Source organism: Cupressus sempervirens, chromosome 3, assembly GCF_028749045.1.
Source record: "Cupressus sempervirens isolate cs-2001-9-10 chromosome 3, ASM2874904v1, whole genome shotgun sequence".
NCBI classification, from domain to species: Eukaryota; Viridiplantae; Streptophyta; class Pinopsida; order Cupressales; family Cupressaceae; genus Cupressus; species Cupressus sempervirens.
This window is the reverse complement of record NC_143120.1, coordinates 304,151,893-304,162,353: the sequence shown is the minus strand read 5'-3', so window position 1 is coordinate 304,162,353 and position 10,461 is coordinate 304,151,893. Positions and strand designations below refer to the sequence as shown.

The following is a 10,461-nucleotide window of genomic DNA, read 5'->3' as shown; positions in this document are numbered from 1 at the left end:
GTTAAAACCTTAACCTAATAAATTAATAATATGTAGACGTCAAAAAATCGCCTTCTGCGAAATGAACAATTATTAAGAACTGTCCTTCTATCAAATCATAATAGCTGGCCATCCACCCACAGCTTACAGATGCTGCTCTTCTCCACAAAAAAAAATCGCCTTAAATTTCTAAAGATATCGATAAAATAATCGTAGAATAGAAAATGATCCCAAAACATTGATATAAAAAAAACAATCAGTTCTTCCAAGCTTTCGATTGCATAGACTGTGAAAGCCCTAACACTCTTCTAGTTCTAACGGTGAAATAATTTATATTGAGAAACAGATACTAATGCTATAGCTAGTATTGGAATGTCCATGAGCATGAACAGCTTAGAGCAAGGACAACCTCCTGCCTTATCAGAAAATGCTTAATAAATGGAAGATGAAAACAATACTGATATCAATATATATAGCCCTTATAAACTGAGAGAATTGCATCAAATGGGCCTCAATAAATTCAAAGCAAGACCACAATTTTTTCAATTTACAGAAAATGAAATGAAAATAGGAGGAAATAAGAAACTTTTGAAAGTTACAAAGTAAATTCAAGCAATGAATTGGCCCTCTAAAAAATCTGATATAGAAATATCTAATCAACAACAAATACTTCATGCAATCACCCCGACCAAAAAAGACGATAGCAAATCAAATTCACTGGAGAAACTTGAAATTTAGATTTAATTACTTCTTGCATTTAAACATTATAATGTCCCGAGTGTTTAAACAGCAATTGCCTTGTAAGGCAAGGGTGGTGAATCTCCTGTGCAACTCTATCGCTTTGAAAAAACTGGGCAAGAAGATCCAGTGACTAAAGAAGAGGCCACCCTTTCTCATTCTTTGGTGGTTGTTCTGGCACCTTGAATTAAAACAAAGATTCAGACTCCCGATAGTGTTCATACAACTTTGTTGTTTTCGCCATAAGTAAGAAACATCCTGCAATAACAACAAAATTCATGTTCAATTTTCTGCAAACTACAATAATACTGTCTTCAATTTGCCTCACTTCAATCTTGTGAGAATCCCATTTCTACCGTTATTCATTCAACATATCTTACATGCGTCTTGTGAGTTTCCATCGCAATAGAAAGATAAACAAAATATATTAAGCACATCAGAGGAAAATTTGCATCTCATCAACAATGAAACATCTCTATATCTGCAATCCTATAAAAATGAATCGACACCTCTAGAGTCTACTCTCTGAGCGAAGAGCATTTTTTGGTTTCTTCAAAAAATTGAAAGTAGTCACAAATTCTGGTATATTTAGAAAAGGGGTAGAGGAAATCGATAGAGTTTTTTTTGCAACTTTTATACATCCATCTCATTTTTCACGTCTAGAACAGATTTTAAATTTTGAATGTTCCACATTATATCCAAAATATATCTATACTGGGCTAGATAACGAGATCACTTGCTCAGGGCTTCAATCCTAAACTCAACATACCATACATTCCATTAAAAATCAAGGAGTGAGTGAAATTTTCCAGTAAAAAATATTTCGAACCGTTGACATTTACTTCTAAGAAGGCCTTCGAGTATTTGCATTTTCAAAGAACTACGGAATACTAATTTCTTATTTCCGTTATTGTTGTCATCATTATACATCTGTAGTACTTTACACTCAATGTTATTAAAAAGCTGAAAGTTGAAATTCGTTTCACCCAAATTCATAGATGTTTCGCATTGAGTCAAATTCACTATTTAATTTTCTGGGGATTCGTAATTTCGAACCCTGGTTGACTTTGCGGGAATTTGGATCGATTTTGGTTTGGGTAAAACGAGCTTGGGCAGAATTTCAATGACTTCACTGTGAATTTGGGAAACAACTTTTTTGTTGACTTTTCAACAGTTCAATAAAACGCCTTTTTGTTTCGTTCGACCTAAAATGACATCGTTTTGGGCTTTTATGCAGCGGCACACCTAAAATGGCATCATATTCTAAGTAATTAGTATGGTGGTGTATGAACATATTTTCTGCAGCATAAATACATTAAATGAAAGGACGACTTAGATATTAAATGAAAGGACGACATTACTTGTGGTAGGATATGTTAATATTAGCACTAAATTGTTGGTTTGGAAGACTAGAAATTGTGAAGTCTCAAGTTCATGTTACAAGTAATATACAAGATCGAATTGTAAAATCACACATGATGTATAAAACTGAAAAATCCTATTCACAAGTCCTCACCGCCTTAATGTTTCAGTGTATTCCTACTAATATTAGAGTAAATTGTGAGTTACTATTCTTAAAATATGGGTTAATGAGTTAAACTACACAATTGAATCCTGGTAGCAATATCACAATTTAACTTACCGTATCAAAGTAGAAAATTTTAAATATCTTTTACTTATCGAAGTAGAAAATTTCATATTTTAGATTCCCTCCACTATACTTTCAGACAATTCCTATCGTTAATTTGAATATGTAAATTAATCAAATATTAAAAATTGAACATATCAAGAATCCATAGTTACACCACCCTAGGGGATGGGCGGGTGGCGGAACCGGGGGACAAGTTTTTGGAAGGGGGGGATAGAGGGGCCTTAATTTGGAGACGGTAAGGGGATGGCAAGGGACGGTGGTGGGGATAGGAGTGGGTGTGTATATATATACATATGGTACTTTAAATGCTAGTTATGAAAAGATGTATTGCAAAAGAAGATATAAGAATGTAAAAGAGTAAATACTTGAACACTGGATGGAATTGGAACATCGAACATTGAACATAAATAGTTTAATCAGCAAATAGTCAACATCAGGATGTCCCCCATCCTTGGCGGAGGTAGCAGAATCTAGTGGCGCCACTAGGGACAGGGGACGGAGTCCCCAAGTCCCTAGTGCGTCCAAGTCTCTGAGACGTAGGGCAAAAAGTGGGGGGACACATCTCCGTGTTACTATGCAAGAATCACAAATTAATTTCAACTTCTGATTTTTTTCAACTTGTTCAAGTTATTATATAAGAATGAGTATTTTACTTACAAAATATAAATATAAATACTCACACAACTCCACCCAGGAATTTATACAGGAAACCCTCCAAGGAGAGAACCGAACCGATATTTTGAGGTTGCAAACACCCAAGTACCAAATGGAATTAATTCGGAAGGAGTTGTACAAGTGGACGCAACAATGAGTGCCCTTAGGTCTCTTGTTTATCTCCGATAAGTTAAAGCCCGTCAACAGTTAAAATAGCTTCTAATTGTCCTCAAATAGAATTATCAACACCATACTCTCCTACCAAACACTTCTATTAACACTTTGTGGGATGCTCAAGGTAAGCTCAAGAAGAAACCTCTGCAGATAGAAGTGCAAAATACGTCATTTCATTTTGAATTTTAAATTTGCAAGTCACTTCCACCACTGCAGGATCAATCCCTCAGATTAATCTACAAAGATGTGGACTCTGCAATCGCGATACTACACCAAACCCACATATTTTAGCCTTTTGCTCTCACTTCTGCTCAATTCTAGAACCACTTATTAATGAAATTTAAATTATAAAGAGGCTTTTGGTCCCACACAAAATTGAAGCAACACTAAGTGGAGGAAGAATTCTTCCACATTTTTACGAGTCAAACCTTCTAATCTCTGAATCATATTTTCCATGACTCAACTCTTCCTAGTTTCTCTTCTCTTCTTTTCAAAACTACGTCCTCTTTCACTGCGGTACAGTAGCACGTATTCTTCTTCACCCGGTATAGAGAACTAATAATATTATAAGTACTCACAATTTACACCCAAGCGCATCTTCTTGAAAGCATTTTCACCAATGGCCTCCAAAACAGCGAGGGGCCATATCTTAGAAAAAGTCTGGGGCGTTGAGTGTCAACTACAATTTCCCACTCAACTTTATTAAGCCCCTAAAATTCTAAGGTAGGGGAGAGGATCTAGTACTTGAGCGCGTACCAATAATTGTGACAGTAGTTGTTAACTTAATACCCACACTTATTGATTTAACAGCCAACATTTTTTACAAGATTGTACCAATAGATGTGACTTTAAAGTTGTTCCTGTTAATGATAATTATCCATAAGTGAATGAAAAGTGTCCCTTTTCCCAAAAAACAATCAATAGTGTGATGCCACATCAGCTGCACAACTATGGGGGTCTCCAATGCACTATGATTGGTCTCACTTTTTTTGAGGCTGTTTTGGATACTTTGACAAAAAGCATGCTGATGTGGCTCTGAAACTTTAGTTATAAGCAGGGTACTTGCCAAGTAAGCTACTAACATAAGATTTTGAGAAGCGCGAAGTTAGGGTGCACAACTACTAGGTCCTCTCCCCTAGTTGGTCTATTAGTTGAAGGTGCTTTATTAATCCACCCCCTAGAATAAGGGGGCTTTAGTTTCTTCTCATTCGGAAGAAGAAAACAAAGGGGTGAAGGTGCAGATCAAGTTTAAAAGGATTTCCGCATTACGGCCTCCAATATAGCGAATGGCCATATTTTAGAAAAATTATTTCCGCCTTTGCCACATAGTTTTCTTACCTTGAAAAGGAAATGATCTTTAAGCCAATCTTGTGAAGTCCCTGAGTAAATCTTAATTGCTTTTCACAAGCCCTCGAGTCTTTATCATTTTCAGTCTTCAACGTATGCGTTTTTGTAAAGGGCTCTATTTCTGTCAGCATGACAGTAGCTGAAAATGGTTCGAAAATAGGTGGCCTAGACAGTATATCCACAACCAAATCAGCGTCTTTTCTTATTCGATCATCAAATCAAATTGTCCCAAGAATTTTTTGTAGTGCCTCGCTTTTTGTAATAAATAAAGTCCCTGTAAATATTGTAGATAATAACGATCAATGTTCCTACATTCTCTTTGGCATACAGGCAGTGTCTCCGTTTCCGTTGCTTGAACTAGTGAATTCCGTTTATGATGCTTGAACTGGTGAATACAAATTTTTTTTTGGGTTTATGTCACTCTCAACAAAGCCAGCGAAGCTATAAAGGAAAGTAGGACCCTATGTCAACCTCATAGTTAGTTACACCGTCCTCGGGGACGGGTGGACAGAAGGGCCTTAATTTGGGGCCGGTAGCAGGGGGGACGGGAGGGGTTGTATATACTACATATTTGGTACTAAAAATGTTAGTTATGAAAAGAGATATTATAATATAAGATAAAGATGTACAAAAGAGTAAATACTTTAACCTTTAATTGAATTGGAACATCGAACATTGAACATAAATAGTCAAATCAGAAAATAGTCAACACCGGAATGTCCCCCCTCGGTAGAGGTGGCAGAATCTGGTGACACTTCTGGAAATGGGGGAACGGAGTCCCCAAGTCCCATCTCCGGGATGTGGGGCAAAAAGGTGGTGTACACATCCCCATGTTACTATGGTCACCCTATATTGTGTATTTCATCAAAGATACTCTCTCCTTTTTCTTGCTCTTTACCAAAGAATAGAATGGATTTTTCTCTCCTTTCAATGGAGAGATTCTATGGCTGACGATAAAGATTGGATTGTGAGAAGATGTGTGATGCTTTGGGACCCAAAAAAAAAAAAAAAAAATCATAAATGTTATTTTCTCTTTGTTTTTGGTTCACCACTCTTCCAATTTTATTATGCTTCTGAGGATGACTGATGACCAATGGATAAAGTTTGAGCAGGTCACTCCTACATTATCTTGACAGAGCAGCCATTTGAGAAAAGCAGAATTATCCATCTAAATCTATCATGGAAAAGCAGAAAGAACAGATGACAAATTATTAGTCAATGGAAAATCTGCAAGGGTGCTTTCTAGCACTGGTAGATGATCTAAAACTTGGGAAGTCGATGGATGAAGTGTGTGTGGTAGATGCAGGAGCTCAGATGATTCCTGAGCGAGATTTAGAACTTCAGAAAAAGGCCCTTGTTGATCGTATTAAGGATGGGACATTACTAAAATGGGCTACAGTCAATCTGTTCAAGGGGCAGTCGGGCAGTAAGATGGAACGTACATCTAATGTTGATGCATTGTTGAAAGCCATCAACGATCCAAGTCAATCTACAATACAATTGAATATGATGAAAGAGGCATACATCACTGGTGCGTCGTCCTGTTTAAGGTTAATAATAACTTGGTCATTTACAGACTCGCAGTGAGTTTAAATTGGTGTGTGATTGGAGCAGAGCTCGACTTTGCAGAATGCACTAATGAGAGGAAATTATTCAAGCAGAAAAGTTAGATGTAATGTGTGCTTCAGCGAAGTGAAAGGTCATGTCACTTTGATTGACAGTTATTAAAAATCTAAAAAACAATGTAATTGTATTGACCATTCAACCGAATATAAAGTTTACAAAGCTTTTAACAAGAAAAGCAAAGTTGTCTCAAGTATAGATAACTAAAAGTAAACTACTTAATACAATACGCAGAAAGAGCCTAATGACCATTAAACTAAGATGCTAATAATGAGCTAAAAATAGCGAGAATATATGGTACTAAAAATATTCTAGTACCCTCCCTTAATGCTCATTCTATCAACTACACCAAGTTGGCCCCAAATTTGATAAACTTTTCTGGACAGAGAGATCTGGTGAGTATATTTGCAGTCTGGTCCTCAATGGGGACATACTACAACATCCTTAATCCATCTTTAACAAGCTAGCGGATGTAATGAGAATGACGGTAAACATGCTTTGTCCACTCATGGAAGATTGGATTTTTGGCCAACTTTAGAACTCCTTGATTATCACAGAACAAGAGTGTAGATCTTGCTTGATGCATGTGCATGTCCACAAGCATCTGTCAAAGCCAAACTACTTCACAAGCTGCCTTAAAAGTACTCCAATATTCACCTTCAGTAGAGGAGAGAGCCTATGAAACCAACGAGTTCTGCTGTAGAGAATGCCAGGCTCAGGAGTGTCCTCCACATATCTATACAGACTTTGCTGCAACCCAATATTCAGCTTTTGTTAGGTCTAGTGGCAAAGAAATAAATGAGGCTGCCACCTAGTTGCTTAAATGCTAATTCATCCACCACTGGTGAATCTGATTTGGCTCAAAGTTTCAGCCCTTTCTCCATAGCCACCGGTGATGATGTTGGCTTGCAATCATACATCTGAAACTCCATCAGACTTTGGCACACTCAGACTGAGAAACAAAGATGGTGCTATCTATTTGCCAAACCTATACACCAAGATAATAATGGAGAAGTACCAAATCTGTCATATCGAAAGTCTTGCACAAATTTTGTTTGACCTGGCCGATCAAATGTGTTGCACTACCAGTAATAATGAAATCGTCAATATAGATGACAAGAATAAAAAAATCACACTACTACCATGCTTAACATACAAATTAGAATCTGAAAGACTCGCTGAAACACTTGATCAATCATATACTTATCAATCTTGATGTATAATCTTTGGGAGCCCATTTGAAGTCATAGAGAGCTTTTACCAATTTGCAAACCTAGTGTTCTTTACTGGCAACCTAAATGCTTGGAGCTATCTCATGTGGACCTCTTCCTACAATCACCATTGAGGAAAGCACTCTTTACATCCATCTAATGGATTTGCCATCCAAATTGAGCTAAAACATTTGATCAACCATATACTTAACAATCTTGACCTATAATGCTTCAGGAACCTATTTGAGGCCATTGAGAGCTTTTATCATTTGCAAACCTAGTGTTCTTTACTAGAAACCTGAATGCCTGGAGCTATCTCATGTGGACCTCTGGCTGCAAATAACCATTGAGGAAAGCACTCGTTACATTCATCTGATGGATTCACCATCCAAACTGAGCTAAAAGGGCGAGGACAAGACAAATGGTACTCATTTTGGCGGTTGGAGCAAATGTTTCCTCATAGGCGATGCCCACCTGTGAAAACCCTTTACCTACTAATTGTGTAGTGTGCCATCAGCCTTATAGTTGACCTTTAACAACCAAAGGGTTTCTTCCATGATGCAAATTCTGACAACACCCAAGTGTTGTTTTTCATGAGACTGATGTTCAACTGCCATAGCTTATTCTCACCCTGGTATATCTTTAGCTAGTGAATATGTCTAAGGATCAAAAGTACTATGAATGTTTGCCATAAGAACAAAATTGACTATGGCATGCAACTTGCTCTTATTCCAAGCAAATCTACCCTTACCAACTTTGTCATCTTGAAGATAGCTAATGATCTTGGCCCAACACTTAGGCCAGAGAGTAGAACCAACATCCACTACAGGAGGAGCATCACTTGGAATCTCTAGGTGTGGAGCCTAAACATCCTACGTGGAGGTGGGAGGCACAATATCATCTGAATCCCTCCCATCGAGTGAACCAAATGGAAGACAAACATCCAAATTTGCAGCCTGTGGAGGCTGATCCTCAGAGCTCAAATCTAGAAGGCTGAAATGGCCCTCATTCTTCATCAAACACTACATCTTGACTAAATATGAGACAATCGTTATCAAAATCGATCAGCTGATAAGCCTTGTGCATATCACATACCATATCAACATCAATGTTTGTGTCTTGGAATCCATTATGGTGTGCTTGACATTTGGAATCCAAACATAAGTTGTAGATCCAAAAAACTTTCAAATGACTGATTTTGGGCTTTTGTCTAGAACAAGCTTCCTTTGAGGTCATTTTCTTAACAGCATGTGTGGGAGACTGATTCAGAAGATAAACTACGGGTTTAGAAAAAAAACTATGGCAAAAACTGCCTTTGCCCAAAACTTCTTTGGAACATTGTACTGCTCCAACATCGATCGAACCATCTCAATAACTATTTGATTCTTGCACTCAAGAACACCATTAAGTTGTGGGGTATAAGGTGTGGTAAGCTAATGCTTGGTGACATTTGATACACTGAAGTTGGATAAATCAAACAAAACGAATTCTCCACAGTTATCAGACCAAAGAGTGACAATCTGACAATATAAATATTTCTTCACTTAGGCCTTGAACATCTGAAACATATTGAACACCTCAGAGTTATGCTGAAGAAAATTGACAATAGTAATTGTCAAATTTTGGTTTCTGAGTTGTTTAGGTGTTTTGAGTCTATTAAGGTCCTCTAAGGCCATTTGGGATCATGTTGATCCATTTTGAAAAGTTATAGGTCAACTGGTTAAAAGTTATAAAAGTTGCACAATTGTCACATTGCCAAAAAAGGCCGTCAAGCAACTTTTGTAAAAGTTGTCAACTTGATGTTGTCACATTGCCAAAAAAAGGTCGTCAAGCAACTTTTGTAAAAGTTGTCAACTTGATGTACTTCCTAAGCATAATGATTGGTGGATCAATCAAGGTAGTTGATCTGAATGAAAATGTATTTAAATGCCACCCAAACTCAAATTCGGGGTTGAAGATGGAATGGAGAAGAAGAAAACCATTGGTTTGTGCATTATTCTGAGCTTTCCACACGTTGCAGACTGCTCTGAGGTTTGTACAGATTGTAATTGTCATTTAAGAAACTAAAACTAGTTGGATTAGTTAGTGATGTGAATCCTCTTTGATTTCCAAGTGGTCTCATTTCCTTCAAGTTTTGTGAAAGTCGTAGCAATTTTGGCATTGTTAGAACTTAGGACTGTTTTTTTTCCCTTTCCAGTTTTACAGTCTGAAAAAGTGATTTGTAAAGCCTGTTAAGTGCATAGTACAGACATTCGCATGTGGGGAAAATTTCGACCATTGAGTCACCTTTCAAATGCAAGTGGTTTGATCAGTTTTCATGAAGAACTAAAAACGCTATGGTCTTTTTGGTGTAAACTGTCCAGAACCCTACCTAGGATTACCAGTTTTGTGAAAAACTTAATAACTTGCTTTTCCAGTTTTGGGACTTAATGAAAATAGGAGAAAAGAATGGATTAGTGTCATCTTCGATCTCAGCAAAGTAATTGGCTTAATTATTTGATTTCTGAAAGTTATTGATCACTGTTATCTTTGGATTACAGTATGGCAGTTTGAAACTCTAGTTCAATGAGGGTTTGATGTTATAATGTTTTGTTTTTGGTTTGCTCAGTGGAAGCATGGAATGTAAAGGTCCTAAAAACATTTTAAGTCTTGATCAGGCCTGTTTTGTGTATGGAAATGACAAGTTAGCGATGCATTGTTGTAATGTCTATGCAAAGGCAGTGCAGTTCTTGGTAATGAGGGTTTGTTATGTTGATGGTTGGTTTGGGCTGTTCAGTTAAGAAAGATGTCTTGGAGGAATGCTGAAAGTAAATAAGAAGGTCCAATCATTCAAGTTTTATTGGAAATGGGCAGTGGTAAGTGTATTTATTTGGCTTAGTGACAAGTGTCTAGGAAAGAGCACCTATGATGAAGATATGCTCCGATACCACTTGATGAAGGTACGCTCTGATACCACTGATGAAGGGCCACACCACCCTTACCAACTCACAACCAAGAATGCCACAATATGAAGACAAGAGATGACAAAATTTTTCCAACAATTTTATTGAAAATTCAATAGCAACTACAATAACATTTCTGCAA

General features: G+C 37.2%; 1 protein-coding gene across 2 annotated transcripts in view; it reads right to left on the bottom strand.

Annotated features, from left to right (window-relative positions):
* Positions 1-692: 692 nt before the first annotated feature.
* The window catches only part of LOC149566191 (uncharacterized), a 31,896-nt gene continuing 22,127 nt past the window's right edge, over positions 693-10,461 (bottom strand). For both annotated transcript variants that reach the window (XM_089819611.1, XM_089819610.1), the window contains one exon: positions 693-975. The gene's annotated coding sequence lies outside the window, so the exon portion shown is untranslated. The remainder of the gene's footprint in view (positions 976-10,461) is intronic.